This window comes from Musca domestica, unplaced genomic scaffold, assembly GCF_030504385.1.
Source record: "Musca domestica strain aabys unplaced genomic scaffold, Musca_domestica.polishedcontigs.V.1.1 4, whole genome shotgun sequence".
Classification (NCBI taxonomy): Eukaryota; Metazoa; Arthropoda; class Insecta; order Diptera; family Muscidae; genus Musca; species Musca domestica.
The window spans coordinates 10,658,820-10,684,152 of NW_026712328.1; the positions used below are offsets into that span (position 1 = coordinate 10,658,820).

The 25,333-nt window shown below is 36.5% G+C and overlaps 1 long non-coding RNA gene across 6 annotated transcripts in view; it reads right to left on the reverse strand.

The window, feature by feature from the left end:
• LOC109613902 (uncharacterized) overlaps positions 1-25,333 on the reverse strand; it is an 88,843-nt gene that overhangs the window by 49,816 nt on the left and 13,694 nt on the right. For 2 of the 6 annotated variants that reach the window (XR_009343036.1, XR_009343031.1), the window contains exons 5-6: positions 24,740-25,065; positions 24,595-24,668 (exon numbers count right to left, since the gene is read on the reverse strand). The exons of 1 other annotated variant lie outside the window; for it this stretch is intronic. This is a non-coding gene — a long non-coding RNA (uncharacterized LOC109613902). Of the gene's footprint in view, positions 1-23,584; positions 24,512-24,594; positions 24,669-24,735; positions 25,066-25,333 lie in introns of those variants that run through there. 3 more of the 6 variants (XR_009343034.1, XR_009343037.1, XR_009343032.1) reach the window with 3 other exon arrangements.

Below are 25,333 nucleotides of genomic sequence, written 5' to 3' on the forward strand. Positions count from 1 at the left end.
GGGAATGGGCCAATTCAATTCGGAGAATGGATCCAATGTATCGCAGAGGAACGAGAAAGAGATACTTTGGCAAGATCTATTCTGCGACAAAATGAAGAACACCGCCAATCCGAAAAAGAGAGAGAGAGACACGGCAATGCACAGAGTACGTCGAAGAAATCCATTTTTCCGTACTATGAAAAAAGAGCGGAATAACTCAGTTCGTCGTGTCACCAGACAAGCTGCTATGCAAATACAACAAGAAGAAAGCAGGATGAGAAATTTCCGCGTCCTTATTCATCGCATGGATCCAATAAACAGAGAAAATATAAACATTAGACAAGCTCTGAGAAGTTCAGCAAAGAGAAAAAATTTGTCGCCGGAGTTGAGGTCACAACAGCGAGTTCAAGATCTATATTAATTTTCGAATTTTGCAATGTCATCAAGAGTGTATACACAAAAGTTTGTATTTGTTGTGGAGGTCAAAACATCTTTTCTACAAAAATACACAGATTTGAAAGAAGTTTTTTTCCTTTCAAAACAGCTACCATCTGAAAACGATATATATAAATTCTGCAACACACGCCACAAAATAATCAATGCGGGGAAGGTTCCGTCCATGTGTCTCTCAGATGGTCTACATTTCCCAGCTATTTCTAGTGAACTGCAAGGCCTGAAATCGCTGACAGAAAGGTTTATTGCACCACGAATTTTCTTTATGAAAATAGTTTCGTTGGGTTATAATCATCAGTGTGCTTTAAGTGGTGCCGTAGTAAATGTCCCCATTCCACTCGCCTCCACTGTCAACATCCTTCCAAGTACGGCCAACCAAACCGAAGATATTCAGGTTCATTTAAAGCGAGATTGCCTTACACACAATATTTAATGTCTGACATGATTCGGCCAAGTAAAATTTTCGAAGCAGCGAGATATATCATTGAATCCGAATTGTACAGGGAACATGAGATTTGTATTTCCCTCGAATGGTTTGCCGATATGGGTCCGGCTGATCAAGAGCCGAAGATTTAAGTCTATTATCGCGTGCCATTGATTCTAACATAAATGAAGATCAGATTAAAGGAACACAAGAAACGCTCCTGGATTATATTCCTGTCGAAAATGTCGAAATTCAAAATATTGAAATATTTCCTGTTGAACTTTCAGCACAGAATAAGACAGCTCTTCAAATTTTTCATTGCTAATGGGGTAATATTTGACGAATTTAATGTAATCAAATTCTATTGGAGAATTTAATTTCAACAGCGAGGGTGTTCACGACATATATTGGCTAAATAATGCCCCTATTTTTGATATATCTTATCAAAGTAGCTTCCGATTTGTTACGGATTTTGTTGGTAAATTAGTTTCTGCAGAGAATTGGAACGGCTTAAATTATATAAAGCCATACGCTTGCAGCATAATAATTTTATAACATCGAATGACAGTTTCCCAATATTTTATCAAAACATTCAAAGTCTGAGTGCTTATCATTCTGATATTTCTAGTGATGTCGCTCTAATGCATTGTGACCTATTGTGTTTTGAGGTAACGTAAACGTACCTGGAAGAAGAACTATTCTTCAACAATTTATCAATATTGTCACGTCTATATTGCAATCGCACAGAAAGAGGAGTAAGAGATAAAAGGGGTATCGCAATTTATATTAAAAACGAAAAGTTTTCGGAGGCTAGTATTATTTGTCAATTAGATCTAAGCAGAGGAAGAAAATCATTTTCATATACCCTCATCCGATTCAGAAATTTGTGTCTAATGGTACTTTACAGGAATTCCTCATATCCAGAATGCAACTTCAAACGTATTTTTCTTGGAGCTATATGTGATATTAAGGAACGTTTCGTTGGTACCTCAATTATTCTAATAGCCGGTGATTCCAATGAATGTAGAAGTAGTCGAACTAGTGCAACTGAACCTTTTCTTGGCTCCATGGGCGTAGTGTCAAAGTTGGAAAGAAAAACCAACCAAACCAACAACAAATATCGACTGGGTCTTTGGTAATGAAAATTTAAATATTAACTTACGCCAGAGTTCACAGCCACCATGATGGAATAGTAATATATTACTAGGATATTATTTTATTGTTTACTCTGTAATCTGTATTAGTATATACATTTAAGTTTGATCATAAAATTATATTAATGCAATAAATGACGAATTCGATTCATGCATGACTTCTATATATTTAATTACATTAAAATCCATATTAAGAAAAAAAATTTAAATAAGATAAAATTAATTAAAACAGCGTAATTGTGTACATTAAAATTTTTAGAGAGATTGTATTTAGACAATAAATTTATAAAAAAATATTAATAATATATTTATATACAGATCAAAATAATCAAATCTCACAGATTTTTAAAATTATGAAAACGACTTCTGACTCCTTTTTTATAGATACTCATGGTAGGAAAATAAAGGTAGTCGCATCGACAAAGCTGCAGGGATAATGAACTGCCGCATCAATTTTAAACTTGAAAATTTTGAATGAAAAATTATTCATATGTATGAAAATTTTAATAAAATCATATCAGAACATTCGAATGACGTCGTATAGGAAGACTTATAAAAATCTACTTAAAAAAATAAAATACTCTTCCACCATGAAATATTCTTCCAACATTGACAACAAACATTCGCCACAAGCATGAAATTTGACTTTTCATCTAATAAAGTAACAGCTGTTTTTAGATTAATTCGCTTGATGGAAGACCTTATAATTGAGCAATGACTGCCACCTTCTGACATATTTGACGCTTACATATAATTAGAATATTATTATATTTATCAGGTGTGTTCACACTTCCTAATACTACAAAACAAGTTGATCGAAATAGAAATATTTAATGGCGACTTTCTTTCTTGGCCCACATTTAAAGACTTGTTCTCAGCAGTTTATGATAACAATACTGGCAATAGTGACATTGAACGTCTGTGTCATTTAAACAATAAGACCTGTGGCGACACCCGTTACATTGTTGCTAAATTTTCACTTACCCACAAAAAATTTTCGTCTTGCGTGGAAATCTCTAAAACCAATGTATCTTTTATTTGACCTGCCAGTATGAGTGATACTAGTTTAGGTTTAAAGAAGTTACAAAGAGGCATAAATGGGTGTATCTCACCAATGTTAAATTATGGCGTGCCAACTGAAAGCTGGGACCTTATTCTAGTGTTCATACATCTTCAAAGGCTCCCCAAAAATAATTCTGCTTTGTCTCCCTGGAAAGATTTGGATAAATTTCTTACAAACCGCATCCAAACTCTTACCTGTATTCGTGACATCCAAGTAGTAAACAAGTTCGTTAACATTTCACAAATCCTGGCATTACAACTCATAATTCACTTTCATCATCTAGGCCATCCCGAGCACCCTATAATAAATCATCCGTTCTATGTCCACGACATATGCATCACATCAATCGATATAATTGTTTGTCCCTCAAAACTGCTGTAGTCCGTACAATTATAGTAAATGTAATAAAAGACATCACACTCTATTTCATAGAGATAATTACACGTATTCGACTACAGAAACTTCGGAAGTTAGGAACGTAGTGTCTCCCAATCAATCCTCCACTTCTTATGTATAACTTCCAGCTCGTCTAATAGACAGGTATTTCATACCGCTCAAAGTCGAAATGTCCTATTAGGTAAGGTAATGGTGAATATTGTTCACCAGGGTACAACGTTCCCTACCATAGCGTTGATTGACCCTGCTTCAGAAGCTAATTTAATTACAGATCGCTTGCAGCACATACTAGGCTTCGTCTCCACTACAACTGTTGCTACTATTTCTGGTATAAATCAGACAGTTTCGGCTACGTCGCGCAAGTTGTGTTCACTATGTATAAGTTCTCCATTGGACGCTTCGCTTTCAATTGAAACTATGGCCCTGATTTTACCTTCCATCTCTGGCAGTCTGCCTTCTTTTTCTGTCAATAGCGACTTCGTTTCTCGTTTGGATGTTCCACATTTGTTCAAGAGTCGCCCTGTTGAACTTTTACTGGGAGCAGATCTTCATTCGAAAATCCTGGTACAGGGAATTAACACTAATGCATTAGGCCCCTTAATAGCACAAAATAGGTCTTTTGTTGGATCAATACTGGTTCTATTCCCCCTCAACATCTATAAGTCTTTTCTGTTAAAGTCGGTCTATCTGACAAAGAAGATCTTATCAAGATTCTTCGTCGTTTTTGGGAACTGTAGGAAGTTCCTAACATCCAACTTTGTCGCCCTCCTTCCAATTATAAACGTACCACATGTCGGGATTCGGAGGGCAGGTATGTTGTCAGCCTTCCCCTCAAGACAGAGTTAGTTGGACAAAACATCTTTACCATAGCTATCTGTGTATGATTAAACGTAAGAACGAGGTTCTCAAGTCTCTTGCACGCAGCACTTGGGAAACTTTAGTCGGTTTGTCGTATTCTATGCGGTGTGTCCGCTTATGTTATGCTATGAACAAATATTCAATCTAGAAAGAACACCGGAGCGACAGCATAATGTCGATACCATACCCGCTTTAGTGTTTCAAACACAGTCAATACAAGCACTATGCGTTGGAAATACCTCAATGATCTAGAAAGATGGAAGAGCTTCGAAATCAACCGGCATAAAAAGTAGTGAAGTCAATGAACAAATAAAAATAAAATCATTTCTTTTTCAGAAACTTTGAGATGCAGTTAGAGTGAGAAATCTGTTGAAGAGCACAATGCATATATTTTAATTTGAAAATATTCCCTTGCGAAATTGTCTTTTGTTTCTGTTAGTTTTAAAATTTTCCTCCCTATTTTACTTATACCTAAATTTAAACGTAATTATCCGAACTGGCATCCCTATTAAAATTCTAATATATTTATTCTTCTTTCACTCAAATAATTTTAAGTTCAACAGTGGATGGACTTTGATCTCTCATTTCTAACTGCCTCATTTTGGTTGGTGTTGTCGTCACTTTCATGTCATTTACCTTTCTTCATTGATCTAACAATTATGATGCTTTTGTTGTTAGATAGTTATTCTAATTCTGCCCTGTTGCAATAATCAACCGGCGACTGTCGGTGTTAAGAGAATTGTTTTCTACCGCGCTGCATAATAGTGAAAAGATCTTAAATCGACGTATACTATATCTAAAATTTATAATAATGTTAATAAGAATTTTACTGTCCCATCGGGAGCATATAACTACAAATTATATTTAATTATTACTTTATATAAAATAAAGTTGCCCCAGAGACAATTCATAATTTTTCAAAGAAACTGTTGGTGTGATTTTTTACGCCAATAACATATCCTGCATTTTTATGAAGCCCGGGACTCCTGATTTTTCCCACAAATCGAAGAAAATTATTGCAGTATCTTATTGTGAACGTTTGTTATAAACTGTGCATACAAATTATTTTACTCTTGCATCCATGCACCATGTAGGGTCTCTTATGAATTGGTCTTACTCCATATGCGGTAATTTCGCTTATTAACAAACCCGTTAACGGGTCAATTGCCAACTGCTCTCGAGACCAATCGGCCAAAAAACGACGCATATAATGGTCTCTCAAGATGATTTGTCATAGTACACTCCCATAATGTACGCAACGTGATAGGTACATTATGAAACCGTTAGTATACTTCTCTAGTAGTATCCTGTTTGCTCTTTACTCTTGTCCCTGCTCGGGCTCCACTGTCACGGCACGATTTGTGTATGTCAGCGACTTTAATAAGGGAATTGTTTTGGCAGAGATACCATGCTTTATTATTCAACTATAAATTATCTGGGCAAATTTGAAGTTCGGCCTAGCGGCGACTTGGGAAACCCTCTTTTTCACATATTATGGGGTCCTAGGCCGGGCTCCAGAACTCGCGGGAATAGATTATTGCTATTTTCCCTCCGCTTCCGCGAAGCAACCTGCAGCCCTTCTATGGATCGGGACCCTGTGGCTGAGTGGCTTACTGAAACTCACTTTGTTGATAAGAGGCCACGACCTTATTAACTCACGCACTTGATTATGTAAACGTTTTCTTGGTACAACTCACCACTTACATGTTTGTCGCTGTAGCTGCTGGATGAGGCCTTGTCCTCTATTGGCGCTTCTTAGATTAAGATAATGGGTTGTTTTGCTTCGCATAGTAGAAGGATATACAAAGTATTTCATTCCGTTTGTAACTCCTCGAAATATACATTTTGGACCCCACAAAGTATAAATATTGTAGATCAGCATAAAATTCTATGTCGATTTAGCGATGTCGGTCCGTCTGTGGAAATCACTCTAGCTTCTCAACGAAATAAAGTAGATTGATAAAATTTTACTCAAATGTAAATTACGACTGCAATATTGAAAATGGGCCATGTAGTTTCACGTTTTGGTATAGCCCCCATATAACGGTAACTCTCGATATTGGGGTTTTTAATGATTTTAGCGACATTATTTACTGGAATTGTTTCAAATTTGGTACTTTAAGTTCGAAATGGTGATACTACAGCCTAAGACAGGAAATTGTCTGTGCAGGTCCACGTCTTCGTATAGCCCCCATATAAGGGTACCTCCCGATATTCGGGGTTTTAATGATTGTAGCGACATTATTCACCGGAATTGTTTCAAATTTGGTATTTGAAGTTCGTAATGGATACTACAGCCAAAGACAGGAAATTTTATGTGCAGGTCCACGTCTTCGTATAGCTCCCATATAACGGTATTGATGATGATTTTAGCTATATTATTCACCGATTTTTTTTAAGTTTCGCATTTGGTTATTGTAATGGTGTATGACGAAAGTTAGCTATGCAGGTCCACCTCTAATATAACGCCTACATTTGGTATTTTTAAAATTTTAACAGAATTTTTAACGAATTTTATTGTTTGTAAGAATTGCCAAATTCGTTCCAAGTGGTGGAGGGTATTCAAAGATTACCCCGTCCGAACTTACAAAAATACACAGATTTGAAAGAAGTTTTTTCCTTTCAAAACAGCTACCAGCTGAAAACGATATACATATATAAATTCTGCAACACACGCCACAAAATAATCAATGCGGGGAAGGTTCCGTCCATGTGTCTCTCAGATGGTCTACATTTCCCAGCTATTTCTAGTGAACTGCAAGGCCTGATATCGCTGACAGAAAGGTTTATTGCACCACGAATTTTCTTTATGAAAATAGTTTCGTTGGGTTATAATCATCAGTGTGCTTTAAATGGTGCCGTAGTAAATGTCCCCATTCCACTCGCCTCCACTGTCAACATCCTTCCAAGTACGGCCAACCAAACCGAAGATATTCAGGTTCATTTAAAGCGAGATCGCCTTACACACAATATTTAATGTCTGAAATGATTCGGCCAAGTAAAATTTTCGAAGCAGCGAGATATCTTATTGAATCCGAATTGTACAGGGAACATGAGATATGTATTTCCCTCGAATGGTTTGCCGATATGGGTCCGGCTGATCAAGAGCCGTTTATTGTTAATTCCGAAAATTTAAGTCTATTATCGCGTGCCATTGATTCTAACATAAATGAAGATCAGATTGAAGGAACACAAAAAACGCTTCTGGATTATATTCCTGTCGAAATTCAAAATATTGAAATATCTCCTGTTGAACTTTCATTTCCCACTAAGTATACTGTGGTATTTAAAGAACATCGACAGCGACAATTGCAAAAAGATACGATTTTCAGCACAGAATAAGACAGCTCTTCAAATTTTTCATTGCTAATATCTTATCAAAGTAGCTTCCGATTTGTTACGGATTTTGTTGGTAAATTTGTTTCTACAGAGAATTGGAACGGCTTAAATTATATAAAGCCATACGCTTGCCGCATAATAATTTTATAAGATCGAATGACAGTTTCCCAATATTTTATCAAAACATTCAAAGTCTGATTGCTCATCATTCTGATATTTCTAGTGATGTCACTCTAATGCATTGTGACCTATTGTGTTTTGAGGTAACGTAGACGTACCTGGAAGAAGAACTATTCTTTAGCAATTTATCAATATTGTCACGTCTATATTGCAATCGCACCGGAAAAGGAGTGAGAGATAAAAGGGGTATCGCAATTTATATTAAAAACAAAAAGTTATAGGCCAATTCAATTCGGAGAATGGATCCAATGTATCGCAGAGAGGAACGAGAAAGAGATACTTTGGCAAGATATATTCTGCGACAAAATGAAGAACATCGCAAATCCGAAAAAAAAAGAGAAAGACACGGCAATGCACAGAGTACGTCGAAGAAATCCATTTTTCCGTACTATGAAAAAAGAGCGGAATAACTCAGTTCGTCGTGTCACCAGACAAGCTGCTATGCAAATACAACAAGAAGAAAGCAGGATGAGAAATTTCCGCGTCCTTATTCATCGCATGGATCCAATAAACAGGGAAAATATAAACATTAGACAAGCTCTGAGAAGTTCAGCAAGGAGAGAAAAATTTTCGCCGGAGTTGAGGTCACAACAGCGAGTTCAAGATCTATATTAATTTCCGAATTTTGCAATGTCAACAAGAGTGTATACACAAAAGTTTGTATTTGTTGTGGAAGTCAAAACATCTTTTCTACAAAAATACACAGATTTGAAAGAAGTTTTTTCCTTTCAAAACAGCTACCAGCTGAAAACAATATACATATATAAATTCTGCAACACACGCCACAAAATAATCAATGCGGGGAAGGTTCCGTCCATGTGTCTCTCAGATGGTCTACATTTCCCAGCTATTTCTAGTGAACTGCAAGGCCTGATATCGCTGACAGAAAGGTTTATTGCACCACGAATTTTCTTTATGAAAATAGTTTCGTTGGGTTATAATCATCAGTGTGCTTTAAGTGGTGCCGTAGTAAATGTCCCCATTCCATTCGCCTCCACTGTCAACATCCTTCCAAGTACGGCCAACCAAACCGAAGATATTCAGGTTCATTTAAAGCGAGATCGCCTTACACACAATATTTAATGTCTGAAATGATTCGGCCAAGTAAAATTTTCGAAGCAGCGAGATATCTTATTGAATCCGAATTGTACAGGGAACATGAGATATGTATTTCCCTCGAATGGTTTGCCGATATGGGTCCGGCTGATCAAGAGCCGTTTATTGTTAATTCCGAAAATTTAAGTCTATTATCGCGTGCCATTGATTCTAACATAAATGAAGGTCAGATTGAAGAAACACAAGAAACGCTCCTGGATTATATTCCTGTCGAAATTCAAAATATTGAAATATCTCCTGTTGAACTTTCACTTCCCACTAAGTATACTGTGGTATTTAAAGAACATCGACAGCCACAATTGCAAAAAGATAAGATTTTCAGCACAGAATAAGACAGCTCTTCAAATTTTTCATTGCTAATATCTTATCAAAGTAGCTTCCGATTTGTTACGGATTTTGTAGATAAATTTGTTTCTACAGAGAATTGGAACGGCTTAAATTATATAAAGCCATACGCTTGCCGCATTATAATTTTATAAGATCGAATGACAGTTTCCCAATATTTTATCAAAACATTCAAAGTCTCAGTGCTCATCATTCTGATATTTCTAGTGATGCCACTCTAATGCATTGTGACCTATTGTGTTTTGAGGTAACGTAGACGTACCTGGAAGAAGAACTATTCTTTAGCAATTTATCAATATTGTCACGTCTATATTGCAATCGCACCGGAAAAGGAGTGAGAGATAAAAGGGGTATCGCAATTTATATTAAAAACAAAAAGTTTTCGGAGGCTAGTATTATTTGTCAATTAGATCTAAGCAGAGGAAGAAAATCATTTTCATATACCCTCATCCGATTCAGAAATTTGTGTCTAATGGTACTTTACAGGAATTCCTCATATCCAGAATGCAACTTCAAACGTATTTCGCTTGGAGCTATATGTGATATTAAGGAACGTTTCGTTGATACCTCAATTATTCTAATTGCGGGGGTTTTCAATGTATGTAGAAGTAGTCGAACAAGTGCAACTGAAGCTTTTCTTGGCTCCATGGGCTTAGTGTCAAAGTTGGAAAGAAAAACCAACCAAACCAACAACAAATATCGACTGGGTCTTTGGTAATGAAAATTTAAATATTAACTTACGCCATAGTTCACAGCCACCATGATGGAATAGTAATTTATTACTAGGATATTATTTTATTGTTTACTCTGTAATCTGTATTAGTATATACATTTATGTTTGATCATAAAATTATATTAATGCAATGAATGACGAATTCTATTCATGCATGACTTCTATATATTTAATTATATTGAAATCCATATTAAGAAAAAAAATGATAAATAAGATAAAATTAATTAAAACAGCGTAAATGTGCATATTAAAATTTTTAAAGAGATTGTATTTAGACAATAAATTTATAAAAAAATATTAATAATATATTTATATACAGAACAAAATAATCACATCTCACAGATTTTTAAAATTATGAAAACGACTTCTGACTCCTTTTTTATAGATTCTCGTGGTAGGAAAATAAAGGTAGTCGCATCGACATAGCTGCAGGGATAATGAACTGCCGCATCAATTTTAAACTTGAAAATTTTGAATGAAAAATTATTCATATGTATGAAAATTTAAAAAAAATAATATCAGAACATTCGATTGACGTCGTATAGGAAAACTTATAAAAATCTACTTAAAAAAATAAAATATTCTCCCACCATGCAGCGGCGCTGCTGTTAGATTAATTCGCTTGATGGAAGACCTCATTATTGAGCCATGAATATCACCTTGTGACATATTTGACGCTTACATATAATTAGAATATTATTATATTTATCAGGTGTGTTCACACTTCCTAATACTATAAAACAAGTTGATCGAAATAGAAATATTTAATGGCGACTTTTTTTCTTGGCCCACATTTAAAGACTTGTTCTCAGCAGTTTATGATAACAATACTGGCAATAGTGACATTGAACGTCTGTGTTATTTAAACAATAAGACCTGTGGCGACACCCGTTACATTGTTGCTAAATTTTCACTTACCCACAAAAAATTTTCGTCTTGCGTGGAAATCTCTAAAACCAACGTAACTTTTATTTGACCTGCCAGTATGAGTGATACTAGTTTAGGTTTAAAGAAGTTACAAAGAGGCATAAATGGGTGTATTTCACCCATGTTAAATTATGGCGTGCCAACCGAAAGCTGGGACCTTATTCTTGTGTTCATACGTCTTCAAAGGCTCCCCAAAAATAATTCTGCTTAGTAAATGTAATAAAAGACATCACACTCTATGTACAAAATACTTTGTACATACTTTTGAGTGCGGTTGAAGCGCTGGGAAAAACTAGCAATAAAAGATAAAGGTTCTAAAATTAAATATTTCCCAGCCGCCATAAAATATCACATGTGAAGAATTCGGTGATCTTGTGCGCTGACGCATACTATAATGTGAGAGAGAATAAAGGTTATGACCCACACGCACATATATCGATGCGCTCAGTATATGCACAAGACCACTTGAATGAGATGTCAAGCAGCCCTGCAATGTTCTCCATTCAATATTAGAATAGATAAGAACAATTGTGTGGCTGCGACTAGGTTAAGTTAGAATAGTTTCAGTAGTACGCAAGGAACATATTTTAGAAATAAAATCAGAATTGAAATAACACCCTAACGCAGCGGTCGTGTTTCTTTTCTCACTCATTGGTCCTTCGAAACATAAAGAATCGACGACCTAAAATAAAATTGTTTTGAGTTATCCCCCACCAGTGGTAAGAAACTCAGAAAAGCCAAAAAAGAAGTAGGTGTTCTTCAAAAAGGAGAAGAACTTCTACCAAAAAGTCCGCTGAGGCATTTTAGCATTTTAGCCGAAGGGATTAATTGAATAAAAAGCCATAGAGGCAGAATAAAAAATATACAAAAAAATACAAAAAAGACCCAAAGGGCAAAAATTATAAAATACGCCATAGGGGCAAAACCAAACAAAAAAAGACCCAAAGGGCAAAAATTACAAAACACGCCAAAGGGCAAAACCAAAAAAAAAAAAACAACTTAAAAAAATAGATAAGAGGACAACAAAGTTCCAAATAAAAGAAAAACCTACAATTTCGAAAAGAGGACATTAAAAGTCACAACTGAAAAAATCAAAAATCGAAAAAAGCCAAGAAGGCAATATAAAAAAGTTTTGAAAAGAGGACAAATAGTCCCATCTAAAACATTTAAATTAAAAATGTATAAAGAAATGGAAGAAGATATCACCACTTTGGCAGACTATTTCCAGTTATTAACGTCGACGTCAGCCTTTGAAAAGGTGAAACACGTCGCGGCATGGAAGGTACTGGTAGAAAATACATACTACCAGTTAAGACGGTACCTGAGGGTACACCAAAAATATCTTCCAACCCATATGAAGACAGTACCCTGAGATGTGGAAGGAAATTCAGGTGTCGCACCTACACTGACTGATGAAAAACCACTCCAGGATGAACATATCAAGTTACTTCGGTATAATCGAAAAGTGAAAAAAGAAGAAAAGCCGCCACGCACAGAAGATCCAAACATTTTCCACGAATATGTTGATTACGACGACGATTCTAGAGGAAAAGAAAACATAGCAGAAGAGGAAAAAGAAGGAAACTCTCTACATACAGAAGGCTCCTTCATTTCCATCGAATATGGAAAAGAATACAGCGAAGAAGTGGGTAAATCCAAACAAAATTCTCTGGTTCCAGTTCTTGAACGGTATTGCCTTAGAGAAACCAATAGCAAAACATCGATGGCCGTAAAAATAGAAGACGACAAAGCAGAGCGTACCATGGAGCCAATGCTAATCCTTTCCGACGTGAATGATGGCGGTCTGCATCGATGGACTATGAATGCGGTATGGAGAATGAAGCCGGCAGATAAAGGTGGTGGCATTGGCAAGGACGACTGGACAAAGAAATGGAGTCGTTTCCTGGAAGCAGTTACTTAATTAAATATTTATATTGTTTGAGCATATATAGTTAGTTTCCTTTTCATATTTTTATATTTAAATATTTTATAGCATACATTTATTCAACTTTATAAAAATACAGTCCACTATTAACATACACATTTAAGCCGCCCGGGAAAATGTAGCAACAAAAGATAAATGTTCTAAAATTAAATATTTCCCAGTCGCCATAAAATATCACATGTGAAGAATTCGGTGATCTTGTGCGCTGACGCATACGATAATTTGAGAGATAATAAAGGTTATGACCCACACGCACATATATCGATGCGCTCAGTATATACACAAGACCACTTGAATGATATGTCAAGCAGCCCTGCAATGTTCTCCATTCAATATTAGAATAGATAAGAACAATTGTGTGGCTGCGACTAGGTTAAGTTAAAATACTTTCAGTAGTACGTAAGGAACATATTGTAGAAATAAAATCAGAATTGAAACAACAGCCTAACCTTTCGGTTGGTTTTCGTTTCTCATCCATTGGTCAATCGAGCTTTAACTTTTTTATAAAGTGAAAAGAACTAGCGACCACAAAAGAGAAAATTGTAGGAGTTTTCCCCCACCAGTGGTAAGAGACTCTCTACAAGTAAATGTAGCTATTCTTCAGAAGAAGAGGAGAATTTCTACAGAAAAGAAAGTCCGTTGAGCCATTTTAAATGTAAGACCATAGGGGCATTTTAAAAATAGCCAAAGGGATTAATAAAATAAAAAAGCCATTGGGGCAAAAACAAAGCAAAAAAGCCCAAGGGGCAAAATAAAATAAAAAAGCCATAGGGGCAAAAACAAAGTGAAAAGAGGACAACAAAATTCCCAATAAAATAAGAAAACATGCAATTTTGAAAAGAGGACATCAAAAGTCCCAATTAAAAAAGAAATAAATTTAAAAAAAATAATAATAAATAAATGAAAAAAAGCCAAGAAGGCAGTAAAAAAACGAAGAAGCAAAATAACAAAAAAATAAATAAATAAATAAATAAATAAATATATATATATATATATATATATATATATATATATATATATTCGGTATATATATATATATATATATATATATATATATATATATATATATATATATATATATATATATATATATATATATGTATATATAAGCCAAAAAATGGAAAAGGAGTTCCAAAATCAAAAGTTCCAAGAATAGGAGCGAGAAAATACAAAAAGCGTCAGGAGATATTGAGCTCGAATATCCTGGGGCATTGAATATATCCGAGTACGATATGGTAATAATGGTACGAGAGTTTCGGGCGTTCCAGAAGGTGATGCTGCAGCAGCATCAGGAGCAAATGAAGTCGATTATGGAAGAAATTGAGCAGATGTTCCTAATGCAGCACTCCAGCAAAAATAAACAAGTAAAAAAGCAGTAAGTTCGGCCGGGCCGAACTTTGAATACCCTCCACCATTTGGAACGAATTAGAAAATTTTCAAAAAAAAAAAAAAAAAATCCAATAAAAATTCTTTTAAAATCTTTAAGATATCTAATATAGGAAGGTGCCGATATATGGTTGGATATACGATATTGTGGACCTATAAAGACAAATCTATGTCTGGGTATAAAGTACTCACAAGGAACTCCTTGTATGGATTTTCAGACAATTCTGTTGAAAAATGTGGGTAAAATCATAAAAATACCGAATATCGGGAGGTACCGTTATATGGGGGCTATACGATATTGTGGACCTATATAGATAATTATCTGCCGAGGTATAAAGTACCCACAAGGAACTCCTTCTGTGGATTTTCAGACAATTCCGATGAAAAATGTGGGTCAAATCATAAAATACCGAATATCGGGGAGTACCGTTATACGGGGGATATACGATATTGTGGACCTATATAGACAATTCCGTTTCAGGGGTAAAGTGTTCACAAAGAACTCCGTGTGTGGATTTTCAGACAATACGATTGGAAAATGTGGCTAAAATCATCAAAATACCCAATATCGCGGGGTACCGTTATATGAGGGCTATACGATATCGTGGATCTATATAGATAATTCTCTGCCGAGGTATAAAGTACCCACAAGGAACTCCTTGTGCGGATTTTCAGACAATTCCGATGAAAAATGTGGGTCAAATCATAAAATACCGAATATCGGGAGGTACCGTTATATGGGGGATATACGATATCGTAGACCTGTATAGACAATTCTCTCTCAGGGGGTGAAGTACTCACAAAGAACTACTTGTGTTAATTTTAATACAATTCCATTGAAAAGCGTGGCTAACATCATCAAAATACCGAATATCGGGGGTTACAGTTATATAGGGGATAAACGATTTCGTGGACCTATATAGATAATTATCTGCCGAGGTATAAAGTACCCACAAGGAACTACTTGTGTGGATTTTCAGACAATTCCATTGAAAAATGTGGCAAACATAATCAAAATACCGAATATCGGGGGTACCGTTATATGGGGGCTATACGATATTGTGGACCTATATAGATAATTCTCTGCCGAGGTATAAAGTACCCACAAGGAACTCCTTTTGTGGAATTTCAGACAATTCCATTGAAAATGTGACTAAAATCATCAAAATACCGAATACCGTGGGGGGCTATACGATATCGTGGACCTGTATGGACAATTCTCTGCCGAGGTATTAAGTACCCACAAGGAACTCCTTGTGTGGATTTTCAGACAATTCCATTGAAAAATGTGGCTAACATCATCAAAATACCGAATATCGGGGGTTACAGTTATATGGGGGATATACGATTTCGTGGACCTATATAGACAATTCTTTTTGGGGAGGTAAAATGCCCACAAGGGACTCCTTTTGTGGAATTTCAGACAATTCTGTTGAAAAATGTGGGAAAAATCATAAAAATACCGAATATCGAGGGGTACCGTTATATGGGGGCTATACGATATTGTGGACCTATATAGATAATTATCTGCCGAGGTATAAAGTACCCACAAGGAACTACTTGTGTGGATTTTCAGACAATTCCATTGAAAAATGTGGCTAACATCATCAAAATACCGAATATCGGGGGTACCGTTATATGGGGGCTATAGGATATTGTGGACCTATATAGATAATTCTCTGCCGAGGTATAAAGTACCCACAAGGAACTCCTTTTGTGGAATTTCAGACAATTCCATTGAAAATGTGACTAAAATCATCAAAATACCGAATACCGTGGGGGGCTATACGATATCGTGGACCTGTATGGACAATTCTCTGCCGAGGTATTAAGTACCCACAAGGAACTCCTTGTGTGGATTTTCAGACAATTCCATTGAAAAATGTGGTTAACATCATCAAAATACCGAATATCGGGGGTACCGTTATATGGGGGCTATACGATATTGTGGACCTATATAGATAATTCTCTGCCGAGGTATAAAGTACCCACAAGGAACTCCTTGTGTGGATTTTCAGACAATTCCGTTGAAAAATGTGGCTAACATCATCAAAATACCGAATATCGGGGGTTACAGTTATATGGGGGATATACGATTTCGTGGACCTATATAGACAATTCTTTTTGGGGAGGTAAAATGCCCACAAGGGACTCCTTTTGTGGAATTTCAGACAATTCTGTTGAATAATGTGGGAAAAATCATAAAAATACCGAATATCGGGGGGTACCGTTATATGGGGGCTATACGATATTGTGGACCTATATAGATAATTATCTGCCGAGGTATAAAGTACCCACAAGGAACTACTTGTGTGGATTTTCAGACAATTGCATTGAAAAATGTGGCTAACATCATCAAAATACCGAATATCGGGGGTACCGTTATATGGGGGCTATAGGATATTGTGGACCTATATAGATAATTCTCTGCCGAGGTATAAAGTACCCACAAGGAACTCCTTTTGTGGAATTTCAGACAATTCCATTGAAAATGTGACTAAAATCATCAAAATACCGAATACCGTGGGGGGCTATACGATATCGTGGACCTGTATGGACAATTCTCTGCCGAGGTATTAAGTACCCACAAGGAACTCCTTGTGTGGATTTTCAGACAATTCCATTGAAAAATGTGGGTAAAATCATCAAAATACCGAATATCGGGGGGTACCGTTATATGGGGGCTATACGATATTGTGGACCTATATAGATAATTCTCTGCCGAGGTATAAAGTACCCACAAGGAACTACTTGTGTGGATTTTCAGACAATTCCATTGAAAAATGTGGTTAACATCATCAAAATACCGAATATCGGGGGTACCGTTATATGGGGGCTATACGATATAGTGGACCGATATAGCCCATCTTGACCTGCCTGCAGACAAAAGAGAGATCTGTGCACAATTTTAGCTTCCTATCTTAATTCGTTTAGACTGTAGCGTGATTACAACAGACGGACAGACGGACGGACAGGGCTAAATCGTCTTAGAATTTTACGCTGATCAAGAATATATATACTTTGTTGGGTCTAAAATGATTATTTCGATGAGTTACAAACGGAATGACGAACTTAATATACCCTCCATACCTTTTTTGGTGGAGGGTATAAAAAGGGGACAAGGAACAAAAGAAAAGGCAAGTCGTCGAAGCTGGGAAAGATGACTTGTCCAAACAACTATCAAGTGTGAGAGAGGGACACAATGCTGTCGAACTAAAACAGATTACAAGCATGGAAAGTAATTCTGGGAATTTTTTCCCGCCGGCAAGTCCTCATTTTGAGGAACGGAAAAAGGAAGAAGAAAATTCCGCCCTGACCAATGAAGAACCCGAAAAACATAATGATATTGGAGAAAAGGAAAAAGGAATAAAGGCGCTAAGCACAGAAGAAGAATTAATCGAAGAAGCGGGAAAAGACAAACAAAGTTCTCTGGTTCCAGTTCCTGAAGGGTATGGCCTTAGAGAAATCAATACCAAACCTCCAATGACCGTTAGAGGACGACAAACCGGAGCTTACAATAAAGCCAATGGCAATCATTTGCTATGTGGGTAATAACGGCTGCAGCGATGGACTACTAATTCGGTAGCATGGAAAATGAAGCCGGCAGATAAAGGTGGTGGTATCGGCAAGAGAGGCTGGATGGAAAAGTGGAGCCGTTTCCCGCAAGCGGTCACCTAGGATAATTTATATAGTATAGTATAATTAGTTTTAAATCTAAATATCTAAATATTTTTTATATATAGTCCTGTTCTACACCCATTTAATTTCTAATACAGTCCACTAAAATATACGGATTTAAGATGCCCGGGAGAATGTACAAAATACTTTGTACATACTTTTGAGTGCGGTTGAAGCGCTGGGAAAAACTAGCAATAAAAGATAAATGTTCTAAAATTAAATATTTCACAGCCGCCATAAAATATCACATGTGAAAAATTCGGTGATCTTGTTCGCTGACGCATACGATAATATGAGAGATAATAAAGGTTATGACCCACACGCACATATTTCGATGCGCTCAGATGCACAAGACCACTTGAATGAGATGTCAAGCCGCCCTGCAATGTTCTCCATTCAGTATTAGAATAGATAAGAACAATTGTGTGGCTGCGACTAGGTTAAGTTAGATTAGTTTCAGTAGTACGTAAGAAACATATTCTTTAAATAAAATCAGAATTGAATCGGTTGGTTTTCTTTTCTCATACACTCTATTTCATAGAATAAGTACACGTATTCGACTACAGAAACTTCTGAAGTTAGGAACGTAGTGTCTCCCTATCAATCCTCCACTTCTTATGTATAACTTCCAGCTCGTCTAATAGACAGGTATTTCATACCGCTCAAAGTCGAAATGTCCTATTAATGGTTAATATTGTTCACCAGGGTACAACGTTCCCTACCATAGCGTTGATTGACCCTGCTTCAGAAGCTAATTTAATTACAGATCGCTTGCAGCACATACTAGGCTTCGTCTCCACTACAACTGTTACTACTATTTCTGGTATAAATCAGACATTTTCGACTACGTCGCGCAAGTTGTGTTCAATATGTATAAGTTCTCCATTGGATGCTTCGCTTTCAATTGAAACTACGGCCCTGATTTTACCTTCCATCTCTGGCAGTCTGCCTTCTTTTTCTGTCAATAGCGACTTCGTTTCTCGTTTGGATGTTCCACATTTTTTCAAGAGTCACCCTGTTGACCTTTTGCTGGGAGCAGATCTTCATTCGAAAATCCTGGTACAGGGAATTAACACTAATGTATTAGGCCCCTTAATAGCGCAAAATAGGTCTTTTGTTGGATCAATACTGGTTCTATTCCCCCTCAACATCTATAAGTCTTTTCTGTTAAAGTCGGTCTATCTGACAAAGAAGATCTTATCAAGATTCTTCGTCGTTTTTGGGAACTGTAGGAAGTTCCTAACGTCCAATTTTGTCGCCCTTCTTCCAATTAAAAACGTACCACATGTCGGGATTCAGAGGGCAGGTATGTTGTCAGCCTTCCCATCAAGACAGAGTTAGTTGGACAAAACATCTTTACCATAGCTAACGTAAGAACGAGGTTCTCAAGTCTCTTGCACGCAGCACTTGGGAAACTTTAGTCGGTTTTTCGTATTCTATGCGGTGTGTCCGCTTATGTTATGCTATGAACAAATATTCAATCTAGAAAGAACACCGGAGCGACAGCATAATGTCGATACCATACCCGCTTTAGTGTTTCAAACACAGTCAATACAAGCACTATGCGTTGGAAATACCTTAATGATCTAGAAAGATGGAAGAGAGAGCTTCGAAATCAACCGGCATAAAAAGAATTGAAGTCAATGGACAAATAAAAATAAAATCATTTCTTTTTTAGAAACTTTGAGATACAGGTAGAGCGAGAAATTTGTTGAAGAGCACAATGCATTTATTTTTATTTGAAAATATTCCCTTGCGAAATTGTCTTTTGTTTCTGTTAGTTTTAAATTTTTCCTCCCTATTTTACTTATACCTAAATTTAAACGTAATTATCCGAACTGGCATCCCTATTAATATTCTAATATATTTATTCTTCTTTCACTCAAATAATTTTAAGTTCAACAGTGGATGGACTTTGATCTCTCATTTCTAACTGCCTCATTTTGGTTGGTGTTGTTGTCACTTTCATGTCATTTACCTTTCTTCAAATAGTTATGTACATCAACAACGAATAAGAAAGCAACGTATAACAGATAAACTAACGAAAGCAAAAATATTATGTAAACAAAAAAGTTTACATTGATCTAACAATTATGATGCTTTTGTTGTTAGATAGTTATTCTATTTCTACCCTGTTGCAATAATCAACCGATCAATCGTCGGTGTTAAGAGAATTGTTTTCTACCGCGCTGCATAATAGTAAAAAGATCTTAAATCGACGTATACTCTATCTAAAATTTATAATAATATTAATAAGAATTTAACTGTCCCATCGGGAGCATTTAGCTACAAATTATATTTAATTATTACTTTATATAAAATAAAGTTGCCCTAGAGACAATTCATAATTTTTCAAAGAAACTGTTGGTGTGATTTTTTACGCCAATAACATATCCTGCATTTTTATGAAGCCCGGGACTCCTGATTGTTCCCACAAATCGAAGAAAACCATTAAACTTAAAAAAGCCGCAATTGCAGTATCTTATTGTGAAAGTTTGCTATAAGCTGTGCATACAAATTATTGTACTCTTGCATCCATGTACCATACGGTGCATTTTTCTGGATGTAGTGGAGTCTGTAGGGTCTCTTATGAATTGGTCTTACTCCGTATGCGGTAATTTTGCTTATTAACAAACCCGTTAAGCCAAAAATGCACCTCATCACTGAACATAATTTTGCGATAAAACAACGGGTCATTTGCCAACTGCTCTCGAGCCCAATCGTCGAAAAAACGACGCATATATTGGTCTCTCATGATGATGTGCCAAAGTATACTGAAACAATTAAAAAAAGTTTCATCAAAATTTAATTTTTTACGTTACTTTTTACAATTTAATACAATTTACAATTTTTACAATTTAACTTAAAAAACACCCTTTATATCACGGAACTGCTGAGGCTCATTGCCCAAATACGTTTGTATTTTCTGTTTATCTTGACTAGAGGAAGCACATGAGTAGGGTGCCATTTGGTAACCCATATCAATGGTGGTTTTTATTTCATATTGGATTTTTTCTGTGATACATTTACTAACGTCAAACTACCGATAAGTTAAGAAAGACCCCCAATATGCGCACGCAGGTTTCACTGATGGAGGAAGTCGTGGCTCTTATGTAAACTGTTAGCGCAATCCGAATTGCTCCAATCGCAATGATTGCCACCAGTCTGTTTGGTTGCATGCTCGCTCTGTATGTTTTTGCTACAGGCAGTTCTTAATCAGTTTGTGTAAACATGTTGCGTACACCTTCGCTGCGCTTTGTGATCCCTTCGCGTAAACAAATTGCTTTCACTTTAATGGCGCTTGTTGGTTCCTTACCGACTTATGTTGTTGCAACCTTTTTTCTAGCGGTCCCATTGCATAAACAAGATGTTTACACCTTAGCGGTGCTCCAAAAGGCCCACCTATCCATTACAGGCTGCCACCAGTTTGTTTGGTTGCATGTGTAGGGATGTGTTCAATTGAGGGGATTGGACTATCGGTAGACCCGTCTCCCCCCGATCTACACGAGTGCGACTCTCTTTTGCCGAGTTACTGCAACAGCAGTCTATAGTGCACACACTACATCGTCTGCACTGCCAACAAAATAAAATTGCCTGATTTCAACAACAACACTAGAACCTTGTCTCTCAGAACTTCCGACTGTAGGACGTACATATTGGCCGATTATTTCACTCGATCAAGGAATCCAAAGGGTCCTGGGCTCCATCGAATCTGACGTTCCACTTACGAAGTTGCCTGGCTTCGGCTCGAATATGCATGTTTGGCGGTGCTTTACTTTGATCACCAAGTGAGGCTAGTTGTGTTGGGCTGCCTATCTCAGAGGAGATGTCACCCCACAAGAACTAGTCACCACAAGAGCTGACGTTTTCTTGGATTATACGCTGCACTTACTGTCCTGTCTGGATGTGGACTGCATATGAAATTCCTGCTAACGGAATAGCCTTCCGAGAACATTTTTATCGTGCTCCACTCCCAGAAATAGTGCAAACCCTATTCGCATTTCCTCAACCGACCCGTTTATTTCCACCCGTACTCATATAAATAGCTCCCCGATTCTCCCATAATGTACACAACGTGGTAGGTATATTATGAAACCGTTACTATACCTCTCTAGTAGTATCATGTTTGCTCTTTACTCTTGTCCCTGCTCGGGCTCCACTGTCACGGCACGATTTGTGTATGTCCGCGACTTTAATAAGGAGGATTGTTTTGGCAGAGATACTCTGCTTTATTATTCAACTATAAATTATCTGGGCAAATTTGAAGTTCTGCCTAGCGGCGACTTGGGAAACCATCTGTTTCACATATTATGGGGGTCCTAGGCCGGGCTCCAGAACTCGCGGGAGTAGATTATTGCTAATTTCCCTCCGCTTCTGCGAATCCACCTGCAGCTCTTCTACGGATCAGAACCCTGTGGCTGAGTGGCTTACTGAAACTCACTTTGTTGATAAGAGGCCACTGCCTAATTAACTCACGCACTTGATTATGTCACCGGTCTTCACTTGATTGATCCCCACTCACAGCTGGCCACTCCTTTTATAGGGATCGGTTTCAGGACGGTGTGCTTTCACATACCTTCGCTTTGTATGTTGTTGCTACAGCATTTTCTTAGTCTCTTTGTGTAAACATGTCCTTCGCGGCGCTTGACAATACCTTACCGAGGCATGTTATTGGTAACTTTTACTTCGATATCCCTTCGCGTAAACAAGTTGTTTTAACTTTACTTGCGCTTGATTGTTCTTTACCGACGTATGTTGCTGCTACCTTTTTACTAGCGGTCTTTTTGCATGAACTAGATTTTTACTATTGTTTTACTGTTGATTTTTACTATTGTTAATATTGTTGCTACTTGTTTAATCGCCATCACAGCATAAACATGTTGTTTACTCCTTCACATCGCTGGAGATTGCCTTACGTATGCATGTTTATACCAATTGTTTTTCCCCAGCGAGATATTCCAATCATAGATCATAGTTAACAAGTTGTTGACAATTCTGAATATTGAACGTACGGGAATAAACGGGATTCATTGAAGAAGCTAGCCATTAGCCAACATGGGGGAATTCTTGTTCTCTCTCACCCTAAAACAAGACAAAAGTCTAAAGTCCCTACATTTGTAAGTTAGTTGGTTAAATGTTCACACCCGATTAGAAACTAATAAGAAAACCTAGAAGATATTTTAAAAAATGTTTTTTTTATTGCTATAAACCGGTTAGCTTTATAGAAATAAATTGTAAATTATAGGAAATAACCCGTAGGTAAATATTTGTTACACTAAATATAAATTTCATGATACAAGAATATTTAATTTTAATAATATTAAATGACAAATGATTCGATTGAATGTCGAGTACGATCGAATGACTGTAGCGCACAGCCAAAACATGATACAAGCAAACATTACGTTGGGAAGTAAGGAAAGAACAAAAAAAAATGAAGATCGGAACCAAACAAAAACAAATAGTTCTGATCACTTCAACAATGGTTTCTTTTTGCTATGCAAAACAGTCACTCATCGCAAATCAAAATCAATGATTGCAAAGGAAAATCAATACCAGTAATAATTATGGTACAAGGATACAAAAATAAACGTTTTCTTGGTACAACTCACCACTTACATGTTTGTCGCTGTAGCTGCTGTATGAGGCCTTGTCCTCTATTGGCGCCTCTTATATTAAGATAATGGGATATTTTGCTTCGCATAGTAGAAGGATATATAGAGTATGTCATTCCGTTTGCAACTCCTCGAAATATACATTTTGGACCCCACAAAGTATAAATATTGTAGATTAGCATAAAATTCTATGTCGATTTAGCGATGTCGGTCCTTCTGTGGAAATCACTCTAGCTTCTGAACGAAATAAAGTAGATTGATAAAATTTTACTCAAATGTATATTATGACTGCAATATTGAAAATGGGCCATGTAGGTCCACGTTTTGGTATAGCCCCCATATAACGGTAACTCTCGATATTGGGGTTTTTAATGATTTTAGCGACATTATTCACTGGAATTGTTTCAAATTTGGTACTTTAAGTTCGAAATGGTGATACTACAGCCTAAGACAGGAAATTGTCTGTGCAGGTCCACGTCTTCGTATTGCCCCCATATAAGGGTACCTCCCGATATTCGGGGTTTTAATGATTTTAGCGACATTATTCACCGGAATTGTTTCAAATTTGGTACTTGAAGTTCGTAATGGATACTACAGCCAAAGACAGGAAATTTTATGTGCAGGTCCACGTCTTCGTATAGCTCCCATATAACGGTATTGATGATGATTTTAGCTATATTATTCACCGATTTTTTTTAAGTTTCGCATTTGGATATGGAAATAGTGTATCACAAAAGTTAGCTATGCAGGTCCACCTCGTCGTATAGACCCTAATATAACGCCTACATTTGGTATTTTTAAGATTTTAACAGAATTTTTAACGAATTTTATTGTTTTTGAGAATTGCCAAATTCGTTCCAAGCGGTGGAGGGTATTCAAAGATTACCCCGGCCGAACTTACAGCTTTTTTACTTGTTTTTCTATTTTAATTATGATGATTGGAAAAGATGAAATAATAGATTAAATTAAGGTGGTTTCTGATATGCAATTAATTGTATTTTACCCTGGATTACGATGATTTACACTGGATTATGGGAAAACATTTGGAAAGCAAAACCCAGGGTCATCAGGACAGTTCTGTAGATAATAATGATGTTGGTAATAGTATATTTAGAGGTTAAAACTAAACAGATTATGACCTTACTTACTTATTGGGGTCTACTAGATGGGGAAAAGTTCTTGAAACTTAAGACCAACATGAGCAACGCCAATAATTTCCTTCAAATTATGGTAGAATGTCGGTGATTTCTTCTGATAAAATTTCGTCGGGATTATAGACCGTAAATCTCGTTTGATTGGAAGATCTCACATCCATCTACTTTGGAATTTCCACATGTACTAGATGTGCGAGTCGTTTTGAGAGTCCCGTTCTTCTAACTTTTTAAAAGTAGCCTTCTCAATCACGCTTGTATTGGGCTCTACTTTTGTTAATAAATATGGTTATTGGGACACGCGGAATTCAATGAAGATGAGACTAAAAAAAACAATAAATAAATCCACACGATATCACCATTATACAATTTGTATAAAATTCATTATTATTATCTAATATAAATACTGAGTATATAATATAATAGTATATTAGATACAACTTGTTTTGTGGAAAAGAAAAATTCAAGTCATCAAACAAAAGAAAAGATGCGCGATGCTTTGGCTCACACTAATCAATGAATGGATTCAACATATAGGGAAGGGGAACAACAGAGGGATACACTGACCCATTCAATTCAGAGAGTGGATCC